The sequence below is a fragment of the Neophocaena asiaeorientalis genome, unplaced genomic scaffold (assembly GCF_003031525.2).
Source record: "Neophocaena asiaeorientalis asiaeorientalis breed wild unplaced genomic scaffold, Neophocaena_asiaeorientalis_V1.1 scaffold205, whole genome shotgun sequence".
In the NCBI taxonomy this organism is placed as follows: domain Eukaryota; kingdom Metazoa; phylum Chordata; class Mammalia; order Artiodactyla; family Phocoenidae; genus Neophocaena; species Neophocaena asiaeorientalis.
The window spans coordinates 111075-118036 of NW_020174369.1; the positions used below are offsets into that span (position 1 = coordinate 111075).

Here is a 6962-nt window from a genome sequence, read left to right on the forward strand (position 1 = left end):
GAGTCGAGAGAAAGAGGCTGAAGACAGAAGATGGAAAGCAGACATAAAGAAACTTATGGGTGGCAGGTAGATTGCAGTGGACGGAGGTGACATTGGCCTGATGGACGTCTTTTCGTCCCACGAAAATGCAAAAAGAGACTGTAAACCAGAGCGAGATGAGAGAATTCCCTCAGCCACACCTGTCTGAAGCTGAAAATTGGTCTTGGAATTCTGTTGCAAGTCTTTGTAGTTGTTTTGTCCACACATCTATCCATTCATTTAGTTTCTAATCACCTCCCACACTGGAATCTACCCATTCACTGGTCTGTCTGTGGCCCATCCACCTTGGCAGAGCTAGCTTCCATCCCTATGTGTAAGACCAATCATTCTGAGTTTATTATTTTTGTTCTCTTTGTAAAGTCTCCAGATAAAGATCCTTTCCAGGTATTGTTAGGGATTGAATAAATGAATCAATAAATGAATACATGAATGAATACCCACTCCAGATCTCTTTCAACCAACCATGACATATATTTATTAAGCAACTGCTATGTGCAAGGCAATGTGCTGGTGCTCAGGCCACAATAATGAACTAAATGGAGCTCATAGAGCTTATTGCTGGTTAGAGATACAGATCTGATAATAGGTGATCACACTACAAATGCATTTTGAGGGAAGGGGCATAATCTATACACAGGGGGCTGGAGATTGCTTCCTGGAGTGGGTGACTAAGCAGAAACTGAGCTTTCCAGGTTAATCCATGTTGACTACTATAGTCTGTTGTTTTATGAATAGAAAATCAGAGTATTTCTATCGGAATCTGCTATACTTATGAATGTATGAATGAACAAATGAATGATTGAATGAATAAATGTTTTTTCCAGCCTATTAACAATATTTATAGTCATCTATCTTTGAACTCTTGCTTTCCAGAAAGCATCAGCCTCCAGTAACCAGCTGCCCACTGTCAGGGGATTTTGTAAATAGTGAAATGCTATAATTCCAGTCTGTTCTTTTCTAACATCCGTACTTTTCTGGGGAAGAACTGTATGTTTCTTCTCATCTGACTGTAATAAGTATTTAAAGCAAGGCATTTGAACTTTGGATGTAGGGGCCCTTTCTTCGGTTGAAGAAGCCAGCTTCTCCTCCAGGCCATTTAATTGACCTGAAGGCTTATGTGAGCCCTATGAAAATAATTGTTGTTGGAGGATTGGCTTTGCTCAGAAATTGTGGAAATGACTGGGAAAGATAGACAGTTTTAGCCACTCGGCCCTGGTGTTTCGGACAGGCCACCCAGAAATCAATCCCCAGCAGAGAACACTCTTCTACTTTTGCAAATCTCCAGAGGAAGATGAACCCACAGCTTTAACACACCTCCATCATGGTGATTAGAAATGATAAAATCAAGAAATGCTCTGGGATAGATTGGTAGATGTCTTGAGGATCTACAAGTACAGCTTTGCTAATAAAAATAATACTGGCTCCTGTTGATGGTGTCTACCATGTGTCAGCCTGGTGAGGTGACAGGCCATCTCTGTCCCTGTCTAAGGAAGTGAAGAAAAGACAGGGGGCAGTGCTGAATGGAGGATAGAGAAGGACTCAGCCAAGGTCATGTCCCCAGCCTGGCCTCCAGGGCCCTGGAGCTGCAGGGGACATTTTGAAATGCTCTGGCAAGACCCTATCATTCACTATGGGCTGAGCGGGAGAACATATTTTACTCAGCACAGAGAAAAGACTCTAAACAACCAAGAGTTATCAACCAATCAACAAAGGTCTTCTAAAGACTTACTGGGTGCTGTTTGTCAGGGGTAATATATGAAAATTAGAAAACTAGAGAGAAAAAATATTACACAGAAGAACCTTAAGAATAATACTATCTTAAAAAATTAAATACTGCATTGTACAGTTCAAAATCAGGGACTATGGAGATTCAGAGAAGGTGGTGGTGCTGTAGGGTAAGATGCTTGTGAAAGGCCGTAAAAAAGAACAAAATTTTGCCATCTGCAGCAACATGGATAGACTTGGAGGGCATTATGCTAGGTGAAATAAGTTAGACTGAGAAAGAAAAATACTATATGATATCATTTATTTGCGGACTCTAAAAAATACAACAAACTAACGAATATAACACAAAAGAAGTAGGCTCACCGATATGGAGGACAAACTAGTGGTTACCAGTGGGGAGGGGGAAGGGGGAGGGTAATATAGGGGTGGGGGAGGGTGGGACAAACTATTGGGTGTAAGATAAGCTCAAGAATGTATTGTACAACACAAGGAAAATAGCCAATATTTTGTAATAACTGTCAGTGGAGTGAAACCTTTAAACATTGTATTAAAAAAAAAAAAAAAGCAAACAAAATTCTGCCTATCTTCCAAAAAAAAAAGACTGCTCAGGAGTCACCTTTTCTGAGAAGCCTTTCTGACGTCTCCTCCTCCCCTAGCCACTGTTCGGGTTCCCAGCCATGTGCTGTCATAGTGTGTAATACTTGCCTCCTGGTGTTTACCAGGCTGTTTACTTGCCCATTACAATAAACAGACTTGCTCCATCTAGATGAGTTCCGGGAAGTACAATATGGTGTTTGGAAGAGGTTGGGCAAATACCTAATTTCCCAGGCTCACTTTCCTTATTTGAAAACCTGGGATAACAATGGTTTCTATCTATTTATCTATCTACCTACCTATAAAATTATCAGTATTACTATGATCTTTTCTATTTGCTCCCAGATCCATTTTTTTTTACATCTTTATTGGAGTATAATTGCTTTACAATGGTGTGTTAGTTTCTGCTTTATAACAAAGTGAATCAGTTATACATATACATATTTTCCCGTATCTCTTCCCTCTTGCGTCTCTCTCCCTTCCACCCTCCCTATCCCACCCCTCCAGGCGGTCACAAAGCACCGAGCTGATCTCCCTGTGCTATGTGGCTGCTTCCCACTAGCTACCTACCCTATGTTTGGTTGTATATATATGTCCATGCCTCTCTCTCACTTTGTCACAGCTTACCCTTCCCGCTCCCTATATCCTCAAGTCCATTCTCTAGTAGGTCTGTGTCTTTATTCCTGTCTTACCCCTAGGTTCTTCATGACATTTTTTTTTCTTAAGTTCCATATATATGTGTTAGCATACGGTATTTATCTTTCTCTTTCTGACTTACTTCACTCTGTATGACAGACTCTAGATCTATCCACCTCATTACAAATAGCTCAATTTCGTTTCTTTTTATAGCTGAGTAATATTCCATTGTATATATGTGCCACAACTTCTTTATCCATTCATCCGATGATGGACACTTAGGTTGTTTCCATCTCCGGGCTATTGTAAATAGAGCTGCAATGAACATTGTGGTACATGACTCTTTTTGAATTATGGTTTTCTCAGGGTATATGCCCAGTAGTGGGATTGCTGGGTCATATGGTAGTTCTATTCCCAGATCCATTTTTGATTCTCTTTGTCTTGCTCTGGGATAAGGTTGACCCTTATGGACTGCATTACCTGGTCTTCCTTGACAGGCTTGGCTCATGGGAGGCCCTGGCAGGAGGTGGAGCAATAGGAAGAGAGAGGCCTGGGGTATTTCTTTGCTGCCCCAGCACCACATTCCTGGCCGTATTTTGTGGTTGACGTCCTGCATGGGAGCTGGTTTTCATAGCTTCACTAACACTGTCTCTGTCCCTCCCTGTCCCTCTGGCCCTTGTGGTGCTAACAGCTCTCTGCTGTTGCCAGTGTCTGAGGATTCTCATCTGTTCCCTTATCTCTGCCCCTTATCTCTTCAACAGTCCTTTTACTAAAGTCTTTTTTGTTCTTTTCTGGACCATCTGTGGTGAACTTGGCTTCCCCGATGGATACAGTTTTCTCAATAGGGCTGTTGTGTGTGGCTGCTAGTGGTCACTTGAGTTTTATTCTTTTCCTCCTACTTCAGTCAGACTGGCTGAGAGTCTGTGGCCAGCTTAAGCCAAAGCCCTCCTACTCTCCGGTAGCTGTTTCTCCAGCCTGATGGGTGGTCCGTGCAGGTGTCTCACACATACTGATGGTCCTGACCTCTGTGGTAAAGGAATGTTCCCAGGGCTGCCCCAGCTGGTAGAAGTACGGCCCCTTTTTCTAGAGGTTTTCCACCATACCCCCTTAACCCCAATTCTGATCTTCCTGCCATCTGGCTCCTTAGGGGTGATCAAGGCCAAAGAGAAATGCAAACGTGTGTCCTCTTTCCTCTTTGGGCCGTGCCTTAGTCTGCTAGGGCAGCCATAACAGAATGTCACAGACTGGATGGTTTAAAGCACAGAAATTTACTTGTCACAGTTTGGGAGGCTGGAAATCTAAGATCAAGGTATCATTCAAGGTATCAATTGTTTTGGTTTCTCCTGAGGACTCTGTTCTTGGCTTGCAGATGGCTGCCTTTTTGCTGTGTCCTCACGTGGTCTTTTCTCTGTTGCACGTCCTCCTGGTGTCTCTTCCTCTTATAAGGACACCAGTCTAATCGGATTAGGACCCCAACTTTATAGCCTTATTTAACCTTAATTACCTCCTTCAATGCTCTATCTCCCAAAAGAGTCATATTGAGGGTTTCAACATATGCATTTTGGGAGGACACAGTTCAGCCCATAACAGGCAATGATGGAAAGCATGAAGAAGCAGACACACAAACTCAGACACTTTAGGCAGAGAAATGCCTTCTTTCTCCCTCTTTCCGTGAGGAAAGATGACTCTAACTTTATCAAAGCCCACAGATCTCCCCCAGGGCCAACTTTCCATCCTCCTGTGGTCTAGAGGGTAAGGCATGGGCTTCAAGCCAGATAGTCCTAGCTCTGCATTTACATGAGATGCAATCAGGTCAACTGCTTCCCTTCTCTGAGTCCCTATTTCCTCACTTGACTGGGTTGTTAATTAAATGACTTAAGGCGTATGGAAGCTGTGAGCAAACTTCTACCCCTCTGAGGACATTTTGGGAAGAAACTTAAAAGGATCTCTTCCAACTGCCATTTTTCAGACAGTGTGTAATTCGTTGTTACTTCTTAATAATTTGCTTTTTTGCCAGACAGCCCACAACTCCTTCCCTACCAATAAGCGTACCTTATAACTGTAAGCCTAACTCTAGACACCTCGGCTTCTAGAGGCAAGTGTAACAGGTGTGTGGAAGGAAGTGGGCATGCTGACCTGGTGCTGGGGTCCCAGGGATGAATCAGGCAAGGTCCTCACCCCCAGGGAACCCCGGCATGGCTTTGGAAAATGGATGAGAAACCATGGCGATGTGGTGAGGACAGTGTGGTGAGGGAGGGAACGCACATAGGAACCAGTTTGGGCATGGATGGTTTTTGAGACAGGAGGGCTAGAGTGTCTGGGGAGGCTTTCTGCAGAAGGTGAGGCTCCCCCTTTTTTTTTCAAGTGACAGTAGACTTTATTGGCCTGGGACTCGGACACACTGGGGACCCTCCTCCATGGTGAGTGGTAAGGGTTGAAGATATAATCTGATGGTCACTTGTGGTAGAATATTGGGTCCTGGCTGTGCTAGATAGTGGTGAGCCAAGGGCAGGGATGGCTGATAGCTGAAAAGCCCAACTTTTCGGGCTGTTGCATCCACACAAGGGTCTGCGGGGAGAGGCAGGGAGTCCAGGGCTGGATGCAGAGCTTGGGGATGTGTGGGGCATGGGGAGGGTGAATCAGAGAAGCAGTCTTCTGTTAGCATCTCCCATATTCTTTTGCAAGGACAGGGCACCACCAGGCTAGGGGAACCCTGTCTGGGTGGGCTGAAAGTGGCCGTGCATGGCACGGGGCTGTGACTGTGGCTGAGGTAGGTACTGCACTGCAGGAAAGGCTTAACATCGTGCTCTGAGCTGCTGAGTAGGACTACGGGTTAGCTGTTTGGGTTCATGGTGAGGTGGAGGCTGAAAGGTCCCGTAAGCACCACCTGGGCTGCCTTGGAATTGTCCATGCTCTGGGCTCCCTTTGGAAGCAGCGGCTGAGCCCATGTAGTGCTGGGTCATAAGCATCTGGGGCCCAAACATCGGTTTGGCTCTGTCAGCTGTCATGAGGATGCCTGGGTGATTGTGTCCTCCAGCTGTCCCCCACTTGCTGAGGGTGTGAGTTCCTGGGTGACAGTCAGGCTCTGCTGGTGCACAGCTGATGTCAGAGTGGTCAGGTCATTCTGCTCCTTTTGCCTTTGTTTTTCTTCTTCATGTAGAACGTTCTTGAGCTGCAGGAAAACAGTGTTTTTCTTCCTGTTGGGCCAAAAGCTTCTCCTGAAATGTCAAGATTTGTCCCTTGGTCTCTTCCCATGACATTCTCTCTTCCATCTCCTTCTCCCTTCTCTCCTGTTCTTCCTTTATCTTCTGTTGCATCATCTTGTCCACCTCTTCTTCCTCTTGCTGCTTGTGCCCCTGCACAAGGGGCACAATGGGCTGGTGCAATGCCCTGGCCATGACATTGGAAAGCTTGGGGTGTTCCAGGAGAATGGGCAGGGTGCTGCCTGGGGTGTTTGGGCAGTGGGCACCCCGCTTGGTCACTGATCACCAGACTTAGGATGGGCCCACCTTGTTTTTGCTTCCTCTGCAGCCTCCCTGGGGTTTTCTTTTTTTTTCCCCACTCCCCAGAGGTATGGGAAACTGATCAGAATGAGTGGAGGACAGGACATTCCAGCAGAGAGAATTACAGGAAGGTGAGAAACTGCCCTTGAGTCGGAAGCAGAAGTGATGCTCTCAGACTTCCAGGAGTTTAGGGAAGATGTCTTGAGGTTAAATAAAGAGGACTCACAGGGACTGCGTTGAAGGAGGTGAGTGTGATGAAATGCCCCTGATGTGCCTGGGAGTGAAATGCCTATGGGTGTGCATGTAAACCAAGCACAACTTCTGGGGGCCTGGGTAGGATAATCTGGGAGTATGACAAGCTGGTGGGGGTCCACCTGGATCAGTCTGGACATCCTTACCCAGTGGCTCCAGACCTGCTATGCTCATTGTTCCCCTGGGCTGTTCTGGAGGCCAAATCTGTTGTAG

At 45.7% G+C, this 6962-nt stretch overlaps 1 pseudogene; it reads right to left on the reverse strand.

The window, feature by feature from the left end:
- Nucleotides 1-5448: 5448 nt before the first annotated feature.
- On the reverse strand, nucleotides 5449-6425 carry LOC112407084 (G protein pathway suppressor 2 pseudogene; annotated as a pseudogene).
- Between the last annotated feature and the right edge of the window lie 537 nt (nucleotides 6426-6962).